Source organism: Lissotriton helveticus, chromosome 2_1, assembly GCF_964261635.1.
Source record: "Lissotriton helveticus chromosome 2_1, aLisHel1.1, whole genome shotgun sequence".
In the NCBI taxonomy this organism is placed as follows: Eukaryota; Metazoa; Chordata; class Amphibia; order Caudata; family Salamandridae; genus Lissotriton; species Lissotriton helveticus.
In genome coordinates, this window is record NC_136059.1 from 2010533950 (window position 1) to 2010560847 (window position 26898).

Genomic DNA, 26898 nt, shown 5'->3' on the forward strand with positions numbered 1-26898 from the left:
TGATCATTACTCAGGTGGTGCATGGCGGAGGGGGGAGGGGGCCGGACACTACTAACAGAGGTTATTGAGATGCTGAAATTGTCTGGTGACCTTGGCCCCCGAGCGCATTGCTCTGTTGAAGTTTGTATCAACGTGTTTGGTGGTATGATAAGGGGTTGGGAATGGAGGGATGTGGACCGGCAAGGCCAAGTTGGGGTGGGTCTGCTGTGGTAGGGGGGTGGAGGTTCGGGGAATGTTTTTGATACAATGTTATACCTTTTGCCTGCTCGCACCGCCTGCGCTGGTCTTGTGCTCCCTGTTACTATATGTAGATCTGTCACACTGCTGAGTTGTCTACTGCTCACTCGGTGGCCTGCGTCTTTTGGTCCACCTTGTCAAGATTGCCTGTGTGGTCGATGCACATCCCAGTACTGTACCCCGAGACTGCCGAATATCCATTTGAGGTATACATACCCTTACTTCAGAAATGACTGATACTAAAGTACCGAACGCAGAAAGCGCCACTGAATCGCTGAGAGCATTGACGTGGAATGTGAGAGGTCTAAACGACTATCGGAAGCTTAGAAAGGTTTTAAATTACCTACGCAGACAACACATTGATCTGGCACTTATCCAAGAAACTCACCTCCCTCTCACTAGCAAAATGCTCTCTGCTAAGGGGTTTGAGGGTAACAGCGTAGCAGCAGGGTTTACAACACATTCTAGGGGGGTGGTCAGGTGGGTCAACCCCAAATCCAAATTAAAATTGACGGCGCTTGAGGCGGACTCTGAAGGGCGTTACTTAATTTCCAGATGTGTAGGCAAGGGGCACAATCTTATAGTAGTAAATGTCTATGGCCCTAATTATGACTCCCCAGACTTTTATGATACGCTGGCCCAGCATTGTAGGACTCACATGTACTCCAGGATGATTTGGGGGGGAGATTTTAACTTAGTGTTTGACCCGGAGTTGGACAGGTCAGTGCGGCTGGCCCGACGACCATTTGCTGCAGCCTTATCCATTGTCAGGCTTAGTCGTTCTTGTCTTCGGGATGGCGCTGAAGATATAGTGGTTCCACCTCCCGACGTCCCCGGTGTCTAGCTGAAAGCATACAGATTACCAAGGCAGTCGAGCGAGGGAGGGAAAGGAAGGGGACTGCGGGGAGGGAGAGCTGTAACTACAATACAAATACACTAAGTATATATGACATGAAACAGACGTGGAGCATAGAAGTACTTCCTTTACCTCTATACTAAGGTACGTCTAATTGCCTACCTGGAAAAGGAATAGGTGAGGGCCTCAATACCAGAAGAGATAAGGAAATACCAAAGACCAGACCTATCACATGAAACAAAGAACAACCTAAGAATGCTGCAAAGGTTAACACAAAAATATGCAATAAGAACTTTGCTTCATACCATTATCAACAGGTACATGTCACGGTCCCAGGTTCCCTGTATCCCCCTGTGAATCTCTCTTCTGAGGTTGAGACAAAATAAACAAGAAAAGGTTGCGAAGAGAAAATAAAAAAGAAGGCAAGAAGATCCTGCTGAACCTCATATTCATAGTCCTGTTGCACCCATACAGGTGAAGGGGCACGCCTCACCGGAAAATGCAAGGGCTTCAGAAGAGACACATGAAATACGGGATGTATCTTAAGCTGCGCCGGCAGGCTTAGCTTCACAGACACCGGGTTGATGTGTCTGACGACACGATACGGACCAATAAACTTGGGGTTAAACACACTGGGGCAGATTTATGAAGCCTTGCGCCGCCGGTGCGTCACTTTTTCCCATGTTAAAAATGACGCACCGGCGGCACAAGGCCTTCATAAATAAGGCCCACTGTGTTTCTTGAACCGTATATTCCGGGTGGACAACCATACCCAATCCCCGGGGCTGTAGACAGGGCCCGGCCTCCGCCGCCTATCCGCCTGAACCTTATACCTACTCTTGGCTTTGATGAGGTTCGCACGTGTAGCAAGGAGTATACGGCGAACCTTCAAAATCCTCTCCCTGACGTCAGGCAGTCTGGCATTGGTAGTAGGAACCAGCATTGGATGAAACCGGGGATGATGCCCATAAGAACTAAAGAATGGGGTGTGCATTGTAGACGAGTGTTGTGTGCTGTTGTACGCTATTTCCGCCACCCACAACCAATCCACCCAGGCATCAGAGTTATCCTGTACATAACAACGTAGATATTGTTTAAGAGTTTGATTCAGGCGTTCGGTTTGCCCGTCAGTTTGGCGGTGAAAGCTGGTGGAAAGTGACGAGGAAATCTGTAGGGCAGTGCACCAGGTTTTCCAAAAGTGAGCTGTGAATTGTGTGCCCCTGTCCGAGACTATAACCCTCGGAAGTCCATGTAAACGGACCACATGTATCAATAGTAGTTGTGCCAACTGACCAGCCGTGGGGACTTGGTTACAGGCTATAAAATGGCCCATTTTAGTCAGGTAATCTATCACCACCACTATGGCTGTCTTGCCCTGGTCTTTGGGTAGTCCTACTATAAAATCAACAGAAAATTGTTCCCAAGGCAGTTCAGGAGTGGGCATAGGAAGCAACAGTCCTTGAGGCTGTTGCCTGTCGGTCTTCATCTGGGCGCATTTAGAACACTCTCGCACCCATTTTTGCAGGTCGGGTCGTATGGAAGGCCACCAGAATTGTCTTAAAGCTGTTTCCAACGTTTTGACGTATCCGACATGTCCAGCACACGGCGAATCATGGCACCATGAAAACACAGTTTTACGCAAATCAGTGGTAGGGATCAACACCTGTGCCCCTTTCATGGGTATTCCATGTTTTATCCTCCATTCCTTATGGTGTCGGAGCCACGTTCTCCACGTGCAGGTTTGAATTCCTTGTTTTACTTTCATCTGGAATTCTTCAGTGTGTGTGGCACACACCACTTTGGAAGGTTCGATAATGGCTCTTTCCGGTGTGATGGCATGCAGTGTCGGATTCTCCTGACGGGTTAAGGCATCCGCCTTTTTGTTGTTCACCCCGGGTCTGTAAGTTAGCAGGAAATTATATTCCTCAAAAAACAGCATCCAACGTAATTGCCGTGGAGTGAGATGACGTGTATCGCGCATGAACTGTAGGTTTCGGTGGTCGGTGTAAACTGTGATTTGATGACGTGCTCCCATAAGCCAATGCCTCCATTCCAAAAAAAGCATCTCTTATGGCCAAGAGTTCTTTTTCCGCTATCGTATAATTCTTCTCCGCGGAATGGAGTTTCCTAGAGATAAATGCTATGGGGTGCAACTGTCCGGTGTTCACGTTTCGTTGGGATAACACCGCTCCCAATGCCACCTCAGAGGCCTCTGCCTCTACCAGAAAGGGCTGGTCAGGGTTGGCATGAGTGAGGACAGGGGCTGAGGAAAAGGCTTTCTTCAGCTGCATGAATGCGTTTTGAGTATGTTCAGTCCACTCAAACGGAACGTTTTTCTTGGTAAGGCGGGTTAATGGAGTTACCATCTCGGAGAATCCTCGTATGAATCTACAGTAAAAATTAGCGAAACCCAGTAGGCTTTGAATATCTTTCACTGTTTCAGGCCTGGGCCATTCTTTCACCGCTTGAACCTTTCGGGTGGCCATCACCTGCCCCGATTGTGTCAGCATAACTCCCAAAAACTCCACTGTGGTGACATGAAATTCGCACTTCGTGATCTTGCAGTATAACTGGTTGTTTTGCAAGGCCTGTAAGGTGTTTTTTACATGTTCCACGTGTTCTTCGGTAGACTCAGAATATATAAGAATGTCATCGATGTAGACTACTACGTATCGATCAAGATGTTCTCGTAGAACCTCATTCAAAAAGAATTGAAATGCGGCGGGGGCGTTACAGAGCCCAAAAGGCATCACAAGATACTCGTAGAGCCCATACCGCGTCTTGAAAGCTGTTTTCCACTCGTCTCCCCTTCTTATGCGAACCAGGTGGTAGGCGCCCTTCAGGTCCAGCTTGGTACATATCTTTGCCTGTCTCACTTGTTCTAGTAGTACAGGGATCAAAGGCAATGGGTACTGGTTCCTTATCGTTATGGCATTGAGTGCTCTGTAGTCAATGCAGCATCTCTTCTCTCCATTCGCCTTCGGGATAAAAAAAAGAGGAGATGCTGCCGGGGATCTGGACGGCCTGATGAAACCTGCCGCTAAATACTTGTCCAGATAACTTCGAAGATGTTCATTTTCAGGGATAGTGAGAGCGTAAATTCTGCCACTAGGTATCACAGCTCCCGGAATAAGGTCAATACGAGAGTCGTATTCTCTGCTTGAGCATCACTGAAAACGTCTCTGTAGTCGTGGTACACGTGGGGTAAAACCACTTCTTTCTCGGCTGCTGTGGCGATGTGTTGCAAAGAAGCGAGTTCTCTGGAGGGATTGATCAGAGGCAAAAGACAGTTGGTAATACAATAATCTGAGTCAAACACCACTGTACCGGATGTCCAATGGATCTATGGTTCGTGCTTTTGTAGCCATGGAAGACCCAAAATCACCCCATATTGAGGGGCCCTTATGATGTTGAAAGACATGGTTTCCTGATGATTTCCATCGCAAATAAGTACATAATCAAGGGTATGTTGTTTTATGGGACCAGCTTCCAATTCTTGACCATCCACTGCTTAAACCATTTCAGGCACTTCTTTAGTCACAAGGCTTGCCCCCAACCGTATGGCTACGTCATGATCCATAAAACACCCCGTAGCTCCTGAATCCACCATAGCTTTGATGTCCTTCACTACCGTATTGATCACCAGAGATAACTCCAGGAACACATGATGTTTCTCGTATGCAGTATGAGGAGTCAATGAAGGGATAATATTCACACTTGAGGGTACCCCTTCATCCACCTTCAAGCTTTGGAGTTTTCCGACTCAGGTTCCGAAATTCCAGCAACCGATTGTCTAGGTCTAAATCTCCCAGTCACGAAGATAATGTCCTTTTTTCCCACAATAAAGACATAACCCCTGTTTTCTTCTATGGTCCCTTTCGCTCAGCGTTAATGAAGCTCTCACTGCCCCGTTTTCCATAGGTTCGGCAGATGCGGATGCTTTATCACCTTGACTCACCCGATCAAAAGGCTGTAACGGATGATCTTTCGTTTGAGAAACTCCTTTTCGGTCTCTCAGTCTATGATCCAATCGAAGAGTCAACTCAATGAGCGCTTTACACGTGCGGGGCTGAGGATCAATGTGGGCCAAGGAGTCCTTAAGCTCATCGTTGAGTCCCTGATAAAACACCACTGACTGTTTGGACTCAGGCCATTCTGTTTCAGCCACCAACCGACGATAATGATTAAGGTACGTTACCAAGTCTAATGTGCCTTGTTTCAATTGAAGAAGATCCCTGTCGGCTGAAAACGTTTCTGCTCTTCTATCAAATGTTTTTTCGAATTCATGACGAAATTCATCCCAATCATATAACAATGGATCCTCTCGTTTCACTATGGGAACCGCCCACTGAGTGCGTCTCCTCCCAGATAGGAAATCACAAATGCCACCCGAGCTTGATTGGTGGCAAACATTTTGGGCTTGCACATGAAGTGCAACAGGACTTGAGTCATGAAGACTTGTACCTTCTTGTTGTCGCCTAAAAAGCGCTCAGGGGGAGCCAACGGAATTTGGGCAGGCATCTCTACTACTACTGATGTTAGAGGTGCTTGAGTCCCACTGGCATTAAAGGGGTTTCCTTGTAGCCTGTCTACTCTGGCCTGTAATTGTGCGGTTTCAGCCCTTGAATCAGCTACTTCTTGCCTAGATGCAGCAAGTTCCGATTGTACCAATGCCAAAGCCGCCATAACATCATCAAGGGAAGCCATACCTCAGTCTCGGCACGATGAAGAAGACGATACAACGTGGGCCGATTATTCTGTCAGGCTTAGTCGTTCTTGTCTTCGGGATGGCGCTGAAGATATAGTGGTTCCACCTCCCGACGTCCCCGGTGTCTAGCTGAAAGCATACAGATCACCAAGGCAGTCGAGCGAGGGAGGGAAAGGAAGGGGACTGCGGGGAGGGAGAGCTGTAACTACAATACAAATACACTAAGTATATATGACATGAAACAGTCGTGGAGCATAGAAGTACTTCCTTTACCTCTATACTAAGGTACGTCTAATTGCCTACCTGGAAAAGGAATAGGTGAGGGCCTCAATACCAGAAGAGATAAGGAAATACCAAAGACCAGACCTATCACATGAAACAAAGAACAACCTAAGAATGCTGCAAAGGTTAACACAAAAATATGCAATAAGAACTTTGCTTCATACCATTATCAACAGGTACATGTCACGGTCCCAGGTTCCCTGTATCCCCCTGTGAATCTCTCTTCTGAGGTTGAGACAAAATAAACAAGAAAAGGTTGCGAAGAGAAAATAAAGAAGAAGGCAAGAAGATCCAATTAATACGTCTTAATCAGATCAATACCCTCTGTTGCTGGGGTAAGTCTTTGTAAGTACACAATGTCTCTGTAATTGAGTGAATAACAAAACCCCAGCGGAACCGCTAGTAGCACTCCTGTAGGCAAACAACATAAATCTGAACACTCAATGAAGTAATTCAGGGAAGTTCAAGGATAAGTATGTACTGTGACAAAGTTCAGGGTCCACACTCCGTTCTGCATACATGAACCCAAACTTGAAATACAATACTCTCTTCTCCTTGCTGCATAACAGTTTTCAAGCAAAGGTAAAGTCGACAAGGGACGAGAAGCGTCTCGTACCACAACGTGTCCAAGAGTGAGCGGAACCTGTACCCAGCCAGTACGAGTAAACAGGTCCGCTCCAAAGAAGACTGGCACTTACTTGCTCCAAAGTAGACAGCTCACCGTGAACTCTGGAACCAACACGAAATAATCGGCGGCGATCCATCATCCGCGATGCTCTTTTCTTCCGGGTTTGCGCTCGCAGACGCACGTCACGTTCTTGGCGTCAGAGCATGCTGGGAAATGTAGTTTCCTGTCCCGTTATGCCGCGAAGGTTACTGAAAAGTGAATACAGTCAGCGGCACACCAACCAGATCGTGACAGTACATCCCCCTTCACGAGGGACGCTGACTATAACCGGGCTTACCTGGAAACAAATGATGGAATCTAGCCACCAATCGGGGAGCATGCACTTCTCTGGACGGAACCCAGGAATTCTCCTCCAGGCCATACCCCTTCCATGAAATGAGATACTGCACTCCACCCCTCACCATCTTAGAATCCAACACCCGCTGAACCTCATATTCATAGTCCTGTTGCACCCATACAGGTGAAGGGGCACGCCTCACCGGAAAATGCGAGGGCTTCAGAAGAGACACATGAAATACGGGATGTATCTTAAGCTGCGCCGGCAGGCTTAGCTTCACAGACACCGGGTTGATGTGTCTGACGACACGATACGGACCAATAAACTTGGGGTTAAACACACTGTGTTTCTTGAACCGTATATTCCGGGTGGACAACCATACCCAATCCCCGGGGCTGTAGACAGGGCCCGGCCTCCGCCGCCTATCCGCCTGAACCTTATACCTACTCTTGGCTTTGATGAGGTTCGCACGTGTAGCAAGGAGTATACGGCGAACCTTCAAAATCCTCTCCCTGACGTCAGGCAGTCTGGCATTGGTAGTAGGAACCAGCATTGGATGAAACCGGGGATGATGCCCATAAGAACTGAAGAATGGGGTGTGCATTGTAGACGAGTGTTGTGTGCTGTTGTACGCTATTTCCGCCACCCACAACCAATCCACCCAGGCATCAGAGTTATCCTGTACATAACAACGTAGATATTGTTTAAGAGTTTGATTCAGGGAGGGTGTGTGGGTTGATTCATGGAGGGTGATTTGAGGAACTGTGTAATGGTCTAATTTTTGGCGCGTACAGGGCGAAGAGGCGGGCAGCTTGTATGTTGCGGGGGGGGTTGTTGGGGATAGTTTATACATTGTTTAGCATGAAGGGATTATACTGGTCTACCTCCTGGCAAAGTTGCCACAACAGTGTTTTATGAAAAAGAGACTGCCTTCACCCTTGAGGGGCAGGACAGGGAGGAGGGTAGCGAAACTACATGGGAACTGGAGATGATTGCATTTCATATTACCGCACGCCGCCGAACCTCCGGGTTGTCAGCTAATCGGTAAGGGTGGGCGGCCAGCTACGCTCCGTGCACGGAGTGCACGGAGTGCCGTCTCCTATGCATTTTGCGTAGCGGGCGTAGCCAGGCGGCACTATGCGCGCTCCGCAGACGGTGCGTAGCCGGCCGCCACCCGCCTCCCTCCCGCCCTCCCTAAATACATCAATAAAAGTATGAAAAGCTATTAAAAACACTTATCTTGTCTGCCGCGTCCCCGGGGCTCCCTCTCACCGTCCCGCGATTCTCGCCGCCATTTCGGGTCCTAATGCGCATGCGCGGGCGGCCGCGCATGCGCATTTCTCATGAGGAACGGCGAGAGGGAGCCCCGGGGACGCGGCAGACAAGGTAAGTGTTTTTAATAGCTTTTTATACTTTTATTGATGTATTTAGGGAGGGCGGGAGGGAGGCGGGCGGCGCGGAGTGGGGCTACGCGGAGTGCGCGGGTGGGCGTAGTTGTGTGCCCACTTCGCGTAGCTCCGCGGAGCCCCACTCCGCACACTACGCCCAGGGTTACTAATCGGCTGTGTTTGCTCCACGCAGATAGCGTGACCTAGCTGCCTATGTTTCGCTGCCGGCCCCAGGGTGGTAGGCTGCAAGCTGTGTGAGATGTACGATGCCTAAATAAAGGTTTTTGAAAATAAAAAAAAATAAAAAATGTAAAAAAAATATGTGGAAAGAGGCGCAAGTATAAGAACAAAAAAGGAATACTAGGAAAGGACGGTGTGTATAAGGAGAGAGAGGACAGTACCAGACGAGAGCACAGAGAATGTGAGGAAAAGTGGAACATAAGGAAAAAAGGGGTGTACAAGAACAGAGGATACAGTATGAGGAGAAAATAAGGACTATAAACAGATGGGGGATTATGAAGAGTGAAAAGTGTATGACGAAAGAGGCAGAAGTATGACAAGAGAAACAAATATAAAGAGAGAGGTCAGTATGAAAAGACGGAGAATATGAGGAAAGTGCTGTAGAGTGTATGCAGGGAGTCAAGGAGGAGTAAGAGAGGAGAGCAAGCACTAAACAGAAAGAAAAAGTATAAACAGAGAGGACAGAAAATGAAAATAGTAAAGGAATATGAAGAGATACAGGAAAATATGAACACAGAGAGAAGGAGTATAGGACAAAAGGGAATATAAGAAAAAGGCAGTAGTATGAGGAGACATGGAAAAGTAAGAGAAGACAGAGGAGAATATGAAAACAGGGGAGTATAAGGACAGGGGGAGAATGAGTAGAGGAATGTGACAATAAGAAAACAGGGCAATATCAGTAGAGAGTGTGGTGTATAAGAAAAGAGAGGAGAAGTGTGAGCAGAGAGAGGGGAGTATGAGAAGAAAAAGAAAACTATGAGAAAAGAATAGGGAATATGTGCAAAGAATAGCGAGAATCAGAAGAAAGAGAGAATATAAGAAGAGAAGAGTATATATGAAGAAAGAGGAAGGAATATAAAGAGAGACAGAGACCAAAATGTGGAGAAAAGACAAATATAAGGGAAAACTGAGTGTATAATGAGAGAGGGAGTACTATGAGGAGACAGTAAGAACTATGAGGACAGTGGTGAATATAAAGACAAGAGAGAATATAAAGAGTAGGAGAAATATGCAAATAAAGGAGCAAGTATGAAGAAAAAAAAGTATAAAAAGAGAGGAGAATGTAAGAAAAAGAAGATAGTATAATGAGAGAGGAAGGAGTAAGACGAGAGAGGAGGGAGAATGACAAGAGAGTGTAGAAAATATAGAATATAATTCCTTAATGTACACAGATGCACAGTGTGATATTAGACAACAAAAATAAGACCATGCATTTTACTAAAACACATTTACTACTGTAAAACATTTAAAAAGGGGCGAATATAATTCCTTAATGTACACACATGCACAGTGTGATATTAGACAAAAAAATATGAGACAATGCATTTTACTATTTACTACTGAAAAACGTTTAAGTGACTATACATATTACATGTATATAATTACTACATTTCAGTGAACAACCCTGACTCATTTTCCAAATACATATGCAATTTACTACATTATTTCTGCCAACATTACATCAAAAAACTAACACAATAAAACAACAAAGGCCAACTTTGAGGAGAACATGGCGGCCGGATAGAGGCCCCCGTCGGGAGCTCCCACAATCACATGGGCAGATAGTACAGCGATAGGCGGAATGACGGCCCGGCAAACGTTGAAGCTTGTGCATTAAACCGGTATAATAACTGGCGGAGATATTGCAGAGGAAGAAGTAAAAAAACAAACAAGGAAAAGGAATACTTGCCTCCAGGTCTTCCTCCGGGGGATTTCGTCGCAGTGTGCTCTGCGCAGCCCCTGCTGGCTGCGGTTCATTTTTGGCGGTGGCAGAGGCTGGGATCGGCACGGAATGCAGAGTGGTGTTTTGGAGCCTCCCGAGACTGTGGACTTGCGTGTAGCAGCAGCGGCAGAGTCTGAGTCAGGGCGCCAGCGTTTCCCAGCCAGGATCTCAGGGGCAGCTCTCAGAGGGGCGGAGAGACCGAGGGAGACACTGTGGAACAAGGCAGGGGCTATTCTCAGGCAGAGCAGGAAGGCTGCTGCTAGGATTTCCTGTCGGCCAAAGGTAACAGTCAGCCCCGGCAGCAAGGGGGCCATTTAAAGGGAGGGGACACAAGGGAAAGAGCTGGCAGGCAGGGGAGAACAACCAGGAGGGAGGAGAGCTGCTAATTCTTCAGTAGGAGATTGGAACAAGACCTGGAAAATAACAAAGAAGCCTGGGGTCATTCAAGTAGGTGAAAAATCTGGGTTGTATTTGGGAAGCATTTCAGTAAATGTAGAGGGATCACCTGAATAGGAGGTTACAGAAGGGGGTAGGACTGCTGGTAACTTGGTTAGTGACGAGGGTACGGCCCCCATAGACCCCACGGATACCCTGTCAAAAAGAGGGAAAAGATATTATTTGAGAAGCAGAAACTTCTCAGGGGCTGTTATAAATTCCGAAGCACTACAAAGGGAGAAAAGGGAGAAAATTAAGGAAAAAACTAAAGTAGTGACACCTCCTCAAACCCTGGAGCCAAAAATAGTCCCAATACGGTCTCTAAAGCCACAACAAAGAAGGTTAAAATTACTCCCTCCCTCCGAACTTATTTTAAGGTAAAACATACAATCCCTAAGGACTCAAAAGATCAAAGCCCAGAAAAAGAGAGGGTGGTCGCTCATCTAGAAAAGGAATTACCAAAGCTTACAATAGCCGAGGGGAACGTAACAGCAGGTATTCCGCATATCCCCAATCGCTTTAGTGAACTGGCAGTATCGGAGGAAGACAAGACAGCAGAAAGTGAGGAAAATACACAGGGAAATATACAGCCCTCTGCCTCAAAGGAGAGAAAAGAAGGGGTCAAAAAAACGGACCAATTAATGAAAATCTTAATTACGGAAATGAGATCAAACTTCTGAAATCAGAAAAAAAACAACTCAGAATTCAAGGGGTCTGTGAGACATTGAAGACGAAGATGAACTCTATGATCGAAAGGGTTATTTTACAAGAAACACATCTCTTGTTATCCGAATGGGATGGAATAATGAAAGGCCAGCACTGGGTGGACTTTTACATTTGTACGGAACAAACGTGCTGTGTTAAGGGTGTAATTATTATTTTTTAAAAATCAGCAAAAGCAATTATGGAGCCTCACAGAGCCGATGTAAAAGGGAGATGGGTTGTCGGAAACATACGCATAGCTGGCAGAACACTAGCGATTGGAGGATATTATGGTCCCAATAATGATGATCCCTTGGCTCTGCAGGAGCTTTATGCACACTTGTTAGATGCTCCAGGGCCTTTGTGGCAATCTTAACGTCTTGTTAGACCCTGTATTAGATAGGAGGGAAGATATCCCGAAACCCGGGCCATGTCCAGGGTCTAGAGATCGGGGGAACAACAAGTATCTACTTGCACCTACATAGGTGAACCACTTACGAACTTTCAGTAATTCTTCGAACTTCAGGCAATGCACATACCAGAGTGCTTAGGGGCGACCCGGAGGAGGGGCTAGCGGTGTGCGGTCCATTGCTGTTTTTTCTACATAAGAGCTCCCTTGATCCTCCCAAGCTGACGAGCTTCTGGACAACGCACCTGCATGCTGGGCAACGAGGCCCGTGACGGTTACGAGGCGGCCTTCTCTTTCACCCCTACTGACTTTCTCTACTGATGAGGGAAGATATCCCAAAACCCGGGCCATGTCCCGGGTCTAGAGATCGGGGGAGCAACAAGTATCTACTTGCACCTACATAGGTGAATCACTTACGAACTTTCAGTAATTCTTCGAACTTCAGGCACTGCACATACCAGAGTGCTTAAGGGCGACTCGGAGGAGGGGCTAGCGGTGTGCGGTCCATTGCTGTTTTTTCTGTATTAGATAGGAGCCCTTCAAAAATAGACATACTTTGCCTAAAATGAGGAGGTGGCTTAAGACGTATCAAGATGATTTAGGGTTAATAGATGTGTGGAGAGTTAAGGGGGAATTAACAAACCAACCTTTCACTTTCAAAAACAAAAAAATAGTGCATTCTTCTAGAATCGATTATTTCTTAATAGATAAAGCACTACTAGGAGAAGCTAAAAAGGTCAAACATTTACCTGAGCACCTCTCAGATCACTCTGCGGTAATATTGGAAATTGAGTTCGACAAACTCTGGACTCAGTCAAGGTGGACTCTAGATAAAGTAATACTTCTAGAGGACAAAATAGTAGAGGTTCTGAGGGTTGAAACTTTAACATATTTTCAAATAAATCAGAAACAGACCTCGAGCCAGATTAGATGGGAGGCTTATAAGCAGTACTCAGAGGTAAAATGATCGGCATAACAGCTTATAGAAATAAAACAAATAAGAAGGAAATAGAGAGGTTGGAGGATGAAATATACAGGTGCGAAAAGAAGATTAATGAGGAAACATTAACTGAGAGAATAGAAACATCTATGAAGGGATTGGTAAAGGCTAAAAACAACCTAATACATACTCTAGACTCAAGAATTAAGAAAAGGTGGGAAGTGAGCAAGTTAGCACACTAGCAATACAGGGAGGGGTGTGGCAAGCTATTAGCTTGTAAAACAAAGACTGATCTAACAAAAAACAAAATCGCAAGCACCCAAGAGGTAAATAGCACTCAACCATTGGTGGAAGATATCAAAAATGCCTTCTTTGGATTTTTTTCAGAACTATATAAGGAGGATATAAAGAGTAGCGAGGCCTCAACTCAAGAATATCTTAGGCACTGGGTTAGACAAACTCTGTCAGCAGATCATAATAAAAAACTTAATGTAGAATTTACGGAATCTGAAGTCGATGACGTGATTAAAGGTCTGAAAAACGCTAAGGCAGCCGGCCCCGGACGCCTTGCCTAATGAGTTCTATAAAGCACTGCGTGGGAAGTTGGTCCCAGAACTCACCAATCTGTTTAATTATATTTTTATAAGAGGACAAATGCCTCCTAAATCATGGAGCGAAGCTAACATCTGTATAATATTGAAACCAGGGAAAGATCCTAAGCGCTGCGAGTCTTATAGGACGATTTCTATGTTAAATTGTGACTATAAGATCTTCACACGGTTGTTGGCAAAGAGACTAGGAACATGCGCAGGTCATTTAATCCACACTGACCAGAAAGGGTTTATTAGGGGCAGACAGATTCAGGAACTCACACATGAGCTGATAGGAGCTATCGATTTAGCTAATGAGGAAATCTCCCCCTATCCTTTATTACCTTCGATGCCGCTAAGGCTTTTGATAGGGTTAACTGGAGTTTTTTACACAAAGCGTTAGAGGCTTATAATGTGGGCAAAAATTTCTCAAGAGCAGTTAGAGCCATAGATAGCTCTCCATCCTCTTGTGTGTTGGTTAATGGGTCTCTAACGGAGAGAATGTATATAGAAAGAGGCACTAGATAGGGCTGCCCGTTATCACCTATATTATTTAATCCTTATATCGAGCCCTTAGCTTGTGCCTTAAGATCAAACCCACACATATCTCCTTTCACCTGTAGGAATTGGGAAAAAAAAGTCACACTTTATGCAGACGATTTAATGATCTATACAAATAGCCTGACAGACTCTCTACCTGAAATAACAGACACATTACAGCAGTTTGGGAATCTGTCAGGTTATCAAATTAACCAACAAAAGACAGAGTTAATGTGTTGGAACACGCAGGCTAATTACCCCTCAGAGAAATCGCAAATTAGATATCTAGGGATTTTAATTGTAAAAGAGATTAACAAGATTGCACAGTTAAATCTTAACAAGGTGCAGTCCGAGGTTAAAAAATTATTTAATGCTTGGAGCTCGCTCCCTTTGTCATTTATAGGTCGCTCTAATCTGGGTAAGATGGTGATTTTACCCAAATTTACTTACCTCTTCAACTCACTACCATTAGAGTTTAAAAAAGAACTGATAGTCAAAATACAGAGCGAAATTAACAGCTTTATTTGGAACTCCAAGGGAGCCAGAATTTCATGGAAGAAGTTGAGAAGGAAACTGGAGCATGGAGGAATAGCTAGCCCAGATCTTCTTCAATATTATAGGGCGTTCCAGTTTAAGAATATCAGAGTGCTGTTTAAAACCCTCAACCGTTTCCCAGCTTATTTGCAAGCTATGACAGGCCCAGAAGGGGGCTATTTTCTGTACAAATTCGGTCACACAAAATACTTCAAAAAGATGAAATTGAACATTTTGGGAACAGCTATTAGACTATGGGTACAGTTAAGACGTCTTTGGAAGATCCCCTATTATAGTTACCACGCCCCAATTTGGGACTCACCTGGCACTCCCGAATGCTTAAAGGATGCGTTATCATCTCCACTGAAAGAAAATGGAATAATGGAATGGGGACAAGTATTAACTGGACCTAATATAATTGATTGGGAAAAACTGGTAGACTTAACAAACGGAAGTCTCTCAAAATGTAAGTACTACCAGCTAATAAGCTGGGCTAACACTTTAGGGAAAGACGGGCCAGGAAATCTTGAGTTAGAGGCCAAAATCCAACAAAGATTTGAGAAGAAAGAAGTAGCCTACTGGTACTGGGCGCTTATCAATGAGGGGCGAGAGGATTTCACACGACCAATCGAGATATGGGGGAAGGCGCTGCCGTCGCAGGATGTTAGAGCATTATGGCAAGTATCTGTGGCTGCATGCGGGGAAGTGATAAAATCCACACCCTTGAAAAAGAATTTCATGATCACTGTGCATAGAGCGTATTGGACACCCAAGAGGCTATCAAAAATCAACTAAGGGAGAATAAGGAGATGCCCCAAATGTGGTGAAGCAAGAGTGGATGACATCCACATGTTTTGGCAGTGCCCGCACCTCCGGTCTTATTGGGATAATGAAGGTAAGATCCTCTCTGAGGTCCTCAAACAAGAAATACAGGTAAGCGCCCATTTGATACTTTTTGGGGTGAAACTAGATGATACTGGGGTTTCTAGCCTTAATAAAAGGCTTAGGAATTTGCTATTCATGATGGTGTCAGTAGCTAGACGTGAAATATGTATAAAATGGGTTAACCCCAACCCCCCTACAGTAGAAGATTGGTCAAACTCAGTTATCAGAATAAATAAATTGGATAAAGCGGGGCCACATAGTAAAAGGCTAGAGTTTTGGAATAATTGGGAACAGTATTGGGAGGGAAGAGTATAGAGAACCACGATTCGGCAAACTATGAGGTCCAATGATTAGGCGCCTTATCTGTTTTGCTATAACACTCTACTACTCGAAGCTTTGCGTGATGAGGACTAAAAAAAAAAAAAAAAAAAAAAAAAAAAAAAAAAAACAACAAAGACACACAAGGGCCTTTAAAATCTGCCCAGAGTGTATACAGAGGGAGAGAAAGGAGAAAGAGGACAGAATAAGGAGAATCAAGAAAAAATGAAATATGATCAGAGAGGGAAGAAAATGAGGACACAGAAGGAATAAGAGGAGAGACAGGGAAATATAAAGACAAAGAAGGGCAATATGAGCACAGAGGACAATATAAGAAAAAGTGGGTAGTACCAGGAGAGAGGAAGGAGTAAGAGTAGAGAGAAGGGAGTACAACAAGAGAGGGTAGAAATTATGGATAAAGGGACAAATATAATTCCTTAATGTACACAGACGAACAATGTGATATTAAACAAAAAAATATAACACCGTGCATTATACCAATACGCATTTACTACTATAAAACGTTTAAAAAGGGACGAATATAATTCCTTAATGCACACAGATGCACAGTGTGATATTAGACAAAAAAATATGAGACCATGCATTTTACCAAAACACATTTACTACTGTAAAACGGTTAAGTGACTGTACTCATTACATGTATATAATTACTACATTTCAGAAAAACAGCCCTGACTCATTTTGAAAATACATATGCAATTTACAACATTATTTATGCCAACATTATATTAAAAAAAAGTGACACAATAAAACAACAAAAACGCACAAGGGGCTTGTAAATCTCCCCAGAGTCTATACAGAGAGAGAGAAAGGAGAAAGAGGAAAGAACAGAGAGTATGAACAGAAAAATGAAGTATAAACAGAGAGGGGAGAAAATGAGAAGACAGCTGGAATATGAGGAGAGACAGGGAAATATAAACACAAAGAAATGCAGTATGAGAACAGAGGTGAATATAAGAAAAAGAGGGTAGTACCAGAGAGAGGAAGGAGTAAGAGTAGAGAGGGGGAAGTATGACAAGAGAGGTTAGAAAATATGGGAAAAGGGGCAAATATAATTCCTTAATGTACACAGATGCACAGTGTGATATTAGACAAAAAAATATGAGATCATGCATTATAACAAAACACATTTACGAATGTAAAACGTTTAGGTAACTATACACATTCCATGTATATAATTACTACATTTCAGTAAACAACCCTGACTCATTTTGCAAATACATATGCAATTTACAACATTATTTTTGCCAACATTACATTAAAAAAGTGACACAATAAAACAACCAAATTGCACAAGGGGCTTGTAAATCTCCCCAGAGTGTATACAGAGAGAGATAAAGGAGAAAGAGGAAAGAACAGAGAGTATGAACAGAAAAATGAAGTATAAACAGAGAGGGGAAAAAATGAGAAGACAGCTGGAATATGAGGAGAGACAGGGAAATATAAACACAAAGAAAGGCAGTATGAGAACAGAGGTGAATATAAGAAAAAGAGGGTAGTACCAGAGAGAGGAAGGAGTAAGAGTAGAGAGGGGGAAGTATGACAAGAGAGGTTAGAAAATATGGAAAAAGGGGCAAATATAATTCCTTAATGTACACAGACGCACAGTGTGATATTAGACAAAAAAATATGAGACCATGCATTATAACAAAACACATTTACGAATGTAAAACGTTTAGGTAACTATACACAGTCCATGTATATAATTACTACATTTCAGTAAACAACCCTGACTCATTTAGCAAATACATATGCAATTTACAACATTATTTTTGCCAACATTACATACAAAAAAGTGACACAATAAAACAACCAAATTGCACAAGGGGCTTGTAAATATGCCCAGAGAATATATAGAGAGAGAGAAAGGAGAAAGAGGAGAGAACAGAGAGTATGAACAGAAAAATGAAGTATGAAGAGAGAGGTAAGAAAATGAGGAGACAGCTGGAATATGATGAGAGATAGGGAAATATAAACACAAAGAAGGGCAGTATGAGGGCAGAGGAGAATCTAAGAAAAAGAGGGTAGTACCAGGAGAGAGAAAGGAGTAAGAGGAGAGAGGGAGAAGTATGACAAGAGAGGGTAGAAAATATGGAAAAAGGGACAAATATAATTCCTTAATGTACACAGATGCACAGTGTGATATTAGACAAAAAAATTAGACCATGCATTTTACCAAAACACATTTACTACTGTAAAACGGTTAAGTGACTGTACACATTACATGTATATAATTACTACATTTCAGTGAACAACCCTGACTCATTTTGCAAATACATATGCAATTTCATACATTACTTTCGCCAACATTACATAAAAAACGTGACACGATGTGACAACAAAGACGGACAAGGGGCTTGTAAATCTGCCCCAAAGTATATGAAGGGAGAGAGTGAAGAGTAAGAGGCCAGATCAGGGAGAAAGATGAAGTATGAACAGAGAGGCGGGAAAATGAGGAGACAGAAGGATTATGAGGAGACACAGAAGAATACAACAACAAATAGTCAAAAGGGGCTTATTAATCTGCCAAAAGTGTATGCAGCAGTGTATGTATACTGACTGCAAAATTGTAGCTTTAGAACACAAGCCTAATTCTATGAAGCAACACTATTAACTACTCTACAACTGAAAAAGTGACTGCGCGCATTCTACATTTTTTAGTACCTCACTTTATTGCACAAAGGTGACTCACTAAACAAATTAACTTACCAAATGATTTTATCACAATATTTATCCAAATGCAGAGAATACATTACTCTAACTAAAAACAAAATGAACCACATACATTCCCATGCAACTTATCAACACACCGAAAATGATTTCTAGATTAAGAAGAATGCCACTCACACAGTAGATATTCTTATACAGAATCTCTCTAGTTCAGTGTTTGCAGCAGAACCAAGACATGGCACATTTCCCTCTCAATTTACACATATATACATGTAAATAACAAATTAAAATCCTTCACACATTAATTAAAAACGAAACACACATTTCTATTGGTTCAAAATTTCAAGCCTTTCCAACTGACATAACTTTCCACCCTACCCCCAACAGATCATGCAAAGGTCAAAAGTTCAGCACTCCATAAAACACTGTTCCTCAACAATATTAGACTATGCATAAGCACTTACTTATAAGTACCAATAAAGAGAAAAGGTCTCATTAGAACCAACCAACATATAAACACATAAACTTGAAAGATATCTGTAAAATAAATATTTTTTATTGATTTTTTCTTGCTTACGTACGCTTATGGAACGACTTACAGAATTCGCACTGTACGTCGTCCGTACGTGCATGATACGCGTACGTTAAATCTACCGTAAAAAAAATCGCATCTATCACAAATCTTTTAAATCCCCGGAGACCCCATCCCCCGGGGCTCAAATATAACATTCAGGACCATGGGGGGGGCCCCAAAACCCCCACGATCCCAGCCGCTCCCTGCGTCCTTCGGGAGCCGGCATTGCTTTTTGTAAGAGAGAACAGCTTTCATGCTGCTCTCTCTGACGAAAAGCAATCTGCTTTACTACTTGAAAGAGAGCTCTCGCCCTACCATAGCAAACAGCAGTGTCTCGGGGATAGGCACCCCGTAACACTACAGGAGCCGGCCCTGGGAGGTGGTGGTCCCCAGGGTCTTCGTAGGCTCAACAAAGGCCATCAAAGATTTTGACCTTGGGGATCATTGTAAAACCCCCTAAGCAGTCCTAGGGGGTCAGGAAGTCCTATAGCAAATAGCAAACTTTTCCTGTCAATCTACACACATATATAAATAAATAAAAAAATCACATTTATTCCCACATTAAATCAAAACGAAACACACTGAAAACACTTTCAACCCTTTCCCCATTCCACATTCTGCCAGTTACCATAGAAACACTTTAGGGAACACCTAACTGAGCACACAGGTGAAAAGTTAATCATACATTCTTGCAAATTAAAACAGCAAGTGTGCTTGACTTGAGAATATACCAGCTTATCTTATGTAACGTTCTTTTCTATCAGTTTTTCTTAACCGATAAAAATCAGGCTTTTAAAAAACAGAAACATGCATCCCAGTTTTGTGTAGAATGTTTTCAAACAACCAATCATTTCTTTTCTTTTTTCAAAACTGCATGTTGTCCACCATTTTATAAAATCTTACTTTTCAAACTGCCATTTCATTTACAGAGACCATCTGAGTGCATCCAGACCTCTCTTCAAGATGTTTACAGTGTGGATTGTGGGACACAGCTATATTTTCTGGAGCCAAAGGTACGCAGAACAGAAGGAAATTCACAAAGACCTAGATTTACCAAATGTAGACATTAAAGTGGCACCAATTGATGCATTGGTGAAATCCTTTTTACATCTCCAACACCCTGACCTCATAATTGTGCTCTGTGGTGGCAATGACCTAGGCACTTTGACAGGGGTAGGTCTGGAAATGCTTATGAAGGGCACCTTTGGACAATTGATGACACTTTTCCCCAAAACTGCCTTTGTCTCTTTTAATATATGCCAATGGCAGAAATGGGACTGGTCTAACCACTATTGTCCACAGATTGAAAAAGCTAGGAAACATGTGAATAAATCTGTTTCTGCCTTTCTCTGAGACTATAGAATGGGGTCCATCTACCACAACAATCTGCATTTCAATATGCATGACATCTATTGGAGAGATGGTGTACATCTGCATTGGTACTTACTTGTAGGTACTAAAATCTCCCAATAAACACAAGGGCTCTTTTTAGAGCCAGCCAACATCTAAACACATACACTTCATAAATATCTGAAAAATATTTTTATTTTTCTTCCTTCAGTACGCTTATGGGACGACTTCCAATCATCGCGCGGTACGTCGTCCATACGTGCATGTACGATAAATCTACCATAAAAAAATAGCCTCTATCACTAATTTTTTATAATTCCAGAGGACCCCATTCCCCTGGGCTCAAATATAACTTTGGGGACCATGGGAGGAGCCCCAAGGCCCCCACTTCCTTCGGGAGCCGGCATTGCTTTTCGTCACAGAGAGCAGCTTACATGCTTACATTTTTCTTTCAAAGATGATTTCAAGAGTTGTACATTTTATAAAATAATATAGTACTGCACGCTAAAGGAGAAAAGTCAGCACAATTATGATAGAATAGAAAATAGAAAAAAATACTTCTACACTCAACAAACTCGTAAGCAGAGTTCACAGAGTACACAGTTTAAGTTAAAAGCACCCTACAATAAAATGCGTCACAAGTAGGCTACATAAATGGTGACTGTATCGTAACGTCACATAGAAAAAAGAAAGCCAATCAAAATTAGAATGAAGAACATAGACGTAAGTAGACAACAGCCAATCAAATCTTTTTCAAAATCTGCGGAAGGAAACGTACTGGTCGCTAATACGTTTTCTTATAATCCTTCACAACCAATCAAAAACAGGTGTAAAAAGTTTGTGTTTTTAACATACGAGTAAATCAGATATTTTGGATTGTACATGAAGCGAGAGGGAATTATTATAGATGACTTTCTTTCACAAAAGGCTTGTTCCAAAAAAAGTACGCACTTCACTGCCAGACCCCATTTAATGATTATCCAGGCTCTCAACTTAAACACGTCACAAATCATCTCTCATCACGTTGTCTTCTTTTTTAGTGTATTGTATGAAGTAGAGTGCGTGACCCTATGCCCAGAGCCCTCGAAGGTTCTAGAGACTGCCACACCCCACGGCCAGCTCCTGCAGTGTCCTGGAGCCGCACGGCCCCTCTCCCAACATTTAAAAGCCCCGGGGGGAGATGGTAAATTAATACTGAATACGTTAGTACACGCCACTCTTACACTAACAGGAAAACACAACAACAGTATAAGACCCAAATTTCAATTGTAGTGATTTCTTAGTTGCAGGTCTAGTTGTCAGATCGACACACACACTCCCTAATGGCTGGTATACACCCACAACACACCCATTCAGCACATCCGTCATTACACACGTGACCCTATGTATAAAAAAGATGGAGCGCACGTGTTGTACGCCATTTTAGAGTTGTTCCCAATGTACCAAACAAGGGAGCCGACTACTACATGCGTGGCCTCTTTGGTCACTGAGTTAGTGGTGCCGGAAGCACTGAGCGGGTGAAGAACCTGCGAAGATGATGATGGGAGCAGGAGTATGTTGTTAGCCATAGAGATATCAAGACTCGGCCCCATATATGAGACTTATTTGTTGGAGATCGGGACTACATCATGCAGAAGGTGTCTTTTCCACAAAAAGGTGAGCAGTGAGGCTTGAGTACGCACCGGAAGGAGTCACGGTTGTAGCAGACTACATACAAAAACGTGACTTACCGTTTTAGACGAACGCACTCCTATATAGTGTATTAATTTACATGTATACATTTTTTTTCCAATAGCAGGAACGTTTTTATAATCGCTGAAATGGCCGGAATATTACCAATACAAATAGTTCGTAGAAATGTGAGAAGGAATGTGTATAAAAGCGTGATGTTATCCAACTCCAAATTAATATGGTAACAATTACCAATCATAACATCTTTCTTTTATTATCTTTTAGATGTAGAGCTTCAGGGTGCATTATGTCCAGCATGTGGCAAAAAACACCAGTGACAGAAAGGTGAGCTGCGAGTATTGTTTTCAGTCACTCTTTTTTCTTCTCTCGTTTCATAAAAAAATTACACACAATGTTAACCACCTTTTTATCTTATAGGTTGTGTTTTACAAATTGGCGAAACCCCCGCAAAAAGAAACCTAAAAGCTCTACGTTCGTGTATTCTGCGATGATGCGTGGCCATTGCAACAACGACTGAGAAGCCTGCTTCCACACATGGTGCACACTCTTTGAATGACGGCAACGGCACAAGATGAGCAAAAAAGCTTGTTTCCGAAAGAACAACAAGTTATCTGTGAAAGGAGAGAGTGCGTACCTCCGATCAGTGACAACAGATAGGTTACAACAGTCTGAGGAACATATCTATAAGCATATTGCCCCACTTTAGTGACACATTTAACATGTGAAAACTGTCTCAATAAGCTTGTAAATCTGCGTCTGATTTTTCAAGAAAAACTCTACAGACTCTGCAAGTTAATGGGGTGCAATAGTGTAGGTACGCTATTTTAAGAACTCACATTAAAATTAACTTTTGTCAGAAGTTTCACAACTCAGTTTACAGTGATTAATCAAATGTTCTTTTCTTTGCCTTCACCAAACGTTCTTTAGAAGCAATCACGACATATCGAGCAAAAGCAATAGAATTGTCTGCAACGTATTGAATATACTTTGACGTGTAGACGCAGAGTTGAATTGAAGTTGTGAACTCTGGTGGCCGCAGTGTTTATACAAGGTAAGCACAGCGGCCTAGATATACAAAGCCTCCATTGCAATGCATTAGAAATAAGTCCGCGTATTTACAATCCCGTTGTGCCACTTTTGTGTCAGTATTGCAGTAGGCACTTCCATATAGACACCACTTGAACGCGGGACTATAACAGAAGTGAAATGTACTAGGCACACTGCACACGTAAAATCGTAGTGTTACCTTCACTTATAATGCTTCACCTTATTTAGTCACATCTACGTAACTTTAAACTCTTTTTTTCTTTCTTGTTTTGCAGATTACCTACCCAACGTCTTTTGGAGTCCACATCAAAATTTGTTTATAATACTGTTTTATTAAAGTTATTTTTCTAGTTGTTGATTATATTATCTTTAAGTTACGTTTACAGTTATTGTTGTTTTAATAAAAGTTAATAAAAAAACTATATACTTGTTTTTTTGTGGGGGTGGGGACGGAATAATAATAATATTTATAATTTGAAGTACTATAGTAAGATGTTTGACAGTAGGGTTGAAAAGTACTGGCTGTGCAATAAGTTATATGTTGTAAGACTACAACATAGAAAGGAAATCAAAGTAAAACAAAACAATGTGTACCACATTTACAAACCTCTTGTGACATTTTCGCGTACAAACCTACCCCCCTACAAAATGAACTGTGTGGGCCTCAATGACGCCCCTCAAACCACGAAAACAACCACCTGTGGAGATTTCTATATTGTGTGAGGGAGGCTGCGTGTCCCACCACCTGATGCCCTGGAGTCCGCCACACCCAGACCCGATTCCTGCAGTGTCCTGGGGGAAAAAAGCCATTACAACGCAGTCATAACCACGCGTGACCGTCACCACAAATTCATTAGCACACATATGGCTTTACCACGCATGCTTTTACAACTACTATACATTTACCACGCATGATAAAGGCATAGGCACGGTAATGGCTTTGTGGTAACGGTCACGCGTTGTAATGGCTGTGCCTTACATGCTTCAAATGAGCTTTTAGGTATGCGTGTGACCAAGTCTGATAAGATCGGAGGCCATCGACAAACACTGTGGTGTCTGTGGCAGGAAATCTCACAGAGAAGGTAGGCGGAGGTAAATTGAAAGTAGCTGGTATAATAAAAATAATGGAGGAAAACTACTAAAATGGCAGAGGACGGAGTATGTAATTAACGTTTGGTGCCTCTGCAATATGTTTCAAATACATATAGATAGAATATGATTATTAATATATTGCAAAAGTATAGCAGCGGGTGAGGCACACGACCCGGCGGTAGAAAGAAGAAAATGTAACACCTGAAATGAGGAGAGGTTTGCTTGGCGAACTTGAAGAAAAACAAAGAAGCGCGTGCTTGGAAACGAGGCTGCGCATGCGTAGAGAGTACAACTGGTGCAGAAAAAAAAAACGGAAAGTTTTACATACTAATATAGAAATATAGTTCTTTCTTTGACCAGTAAAGTTAGTTCTGAAAATAACTGTTTTTTATGAGCCCCAAAGCCCCCACAGTCCCAGCCCGCTCCCCGCGTCCTTCGGGAGCAGGCATCGCTTTTCGTCACCCCGGGCACTGCAGAAGGCCGCACTGTAGGCACCCCGGGACACTGCAGAAGCCGGCCCTGAAAGGTGGAGGTCCCCAGGGCCATCAAAGGCTCCAGGAATGGGACCGTGCGACCCCCCTCCCAACAATTAAAAGCCCCGAGGGGTGGTAGTCCCTGGGGCTGGGTGGTCCGCCCCACTTTTTTCTATATTAGAGCCCTGGGGAGGTAGCGGTCCCCGGGGCATGTGTGGGGGGCTTGAAACCCCCACACAGTTTTTTTTAAATAAAAAGAGGCCCAATGGACTGGTGGTCCCCGGGGCTCCGAGGGGGCCATGAGCCCCCCGCATACATATAGTTAAAGCCCCAGGGGATGGAGATCCCAGGGGTAGAGGGACCCCTCTGTGCCCCCCATTATGAAAAAAAAATTGCCCCCGATATTTGCCCCCCCGGTGAGCTAATTAACAATAAAGAGGTCTTTTTTTCCCAAAGCGCGTACCACGCGATTTAAAAAAATAAATAAATTGGGCCTAAAGATCCATGTGAGACTCCTGAGCAGGCCTAGAGAGTCAGGATACTTCTACCCTGCCCCTTTCCTTATTTTTCAACTTCGTTTTACTGTTTTCTTGTGACTCGGTTCTACCGAGGCACAAGATGGCTGCCAACTCTTCCTGGTTTGGAATGTTGACAGACAGTTGACATCCAATTAACATGCAGCTCGTGCTCGTAATTGTACGGATTTCCGTACGCGTGCAGTACTTTGTCTCTAGATATCACTATGATTTTACTTTTGATTTTCTCGGGAACTACTGAACGGATTTACACCATTTAACAAAAAGCACAATCTGAGAGCCAAACTCCACCTCTCTGCCAAATTTGGTGTAATTCCGTTCAGCCGTTCAGGCTGTAGCCCTGGCTAAAAGTCCCCATGGAAAATTGCATGGGGAAAACACGTTTTGGGACCCCCTTTTTTCACCGCGCCCCACTTGACGAATCAACACCAAACTTTCAGGGAAGGAATGGAGCGGAGCAGGCCATTTTCTTTGAGAAATTCATGAAGATTCATCCAAGTTATTCCAAATAGAATGTTGTGGATTTCCTATGGAAAGTAGGTCCTAACTATAACTACCTACTGGTGACAGCCAGTAGGTAATATGTATATATGTGTATATATATATTGACTGAAAAAAACATAGGTTATAGACCATATATAGTTAGGAATTAGCATTTACAAAACCTTGAAAATTCACTGAAAAAAACTATAGGTTATAGACCATATATAGTTAGGAATTAGCATTTAAGAAACCTTTTTTTTACTCACACAAAACCATTGAAATTCCATATATAGTTAGTTGTACTAACTATATATCGCGCACCCGCAATCCACTGCTGATCATGTCACATATTTCATCATTCATGACATCACTGATGACATCTCAAATGACATCACTGATGACATCACTGATGACATCATCCAGTGACTGTATGTTTCTGAAAAGTTAAAATATGTCTTACATATTGAAGAATGAGTGGATGTATAAGTGTCTGGATGAAGGATTTAGTAGGTGCATGACTGACTGTATGAGTGAGTGATTAAATGTGTCTCACTGAGTGCATGGGTTAGTGACTAAACTGTCTTATTTTGTGCATCTTTCTGTCTGTTGTTCTGTAAACTGCTGCATGTGTTGATCAGTAGCTATATGAGTAACTATATGGGTTATTGATTGGTTGCCCAAGTATTTGTATGGGAGACTGAGTGTGTGTGTGGGTGGCTGGGAGGTGTATGACTCTGTGCATAGATGTGTGAGCAGTTGATTCACTAGATGTATGGGTTCAAAAGTGCATGTGGAAACAGCTGTATGGGCGGTTGACTGTGTGCATGAGTGTATTGGTGAGTGAATGGATATCTCAGTGCTACATGTCAAAGTAAGTACATATGTAAAACAAAGTACATGTGAGAGTTGACATATATAAATAACTGTGCAAAAGAGCCAGTAAATGTGTGAGTGGCTGTATGGATCATTGTGAACTTGTATCAGGGATGGTATAAGAGAGTAAATATGTGTTAGTATATGTTTGAATAAGTAAGGTGTGTATAACTGTATAGTTGAGGAAATGGAGGTGTGATTGATTCTTTGCATGACTGACTAGGTGTGTGAGTAACTCCATGGATGAGTGACAGTCTGTGAGTGTCTGTTTGCACTGAGTGTATCTAAGGTTATATTAGAGTCTGAAGAGGTTCATCGTATTATCACATGAATGA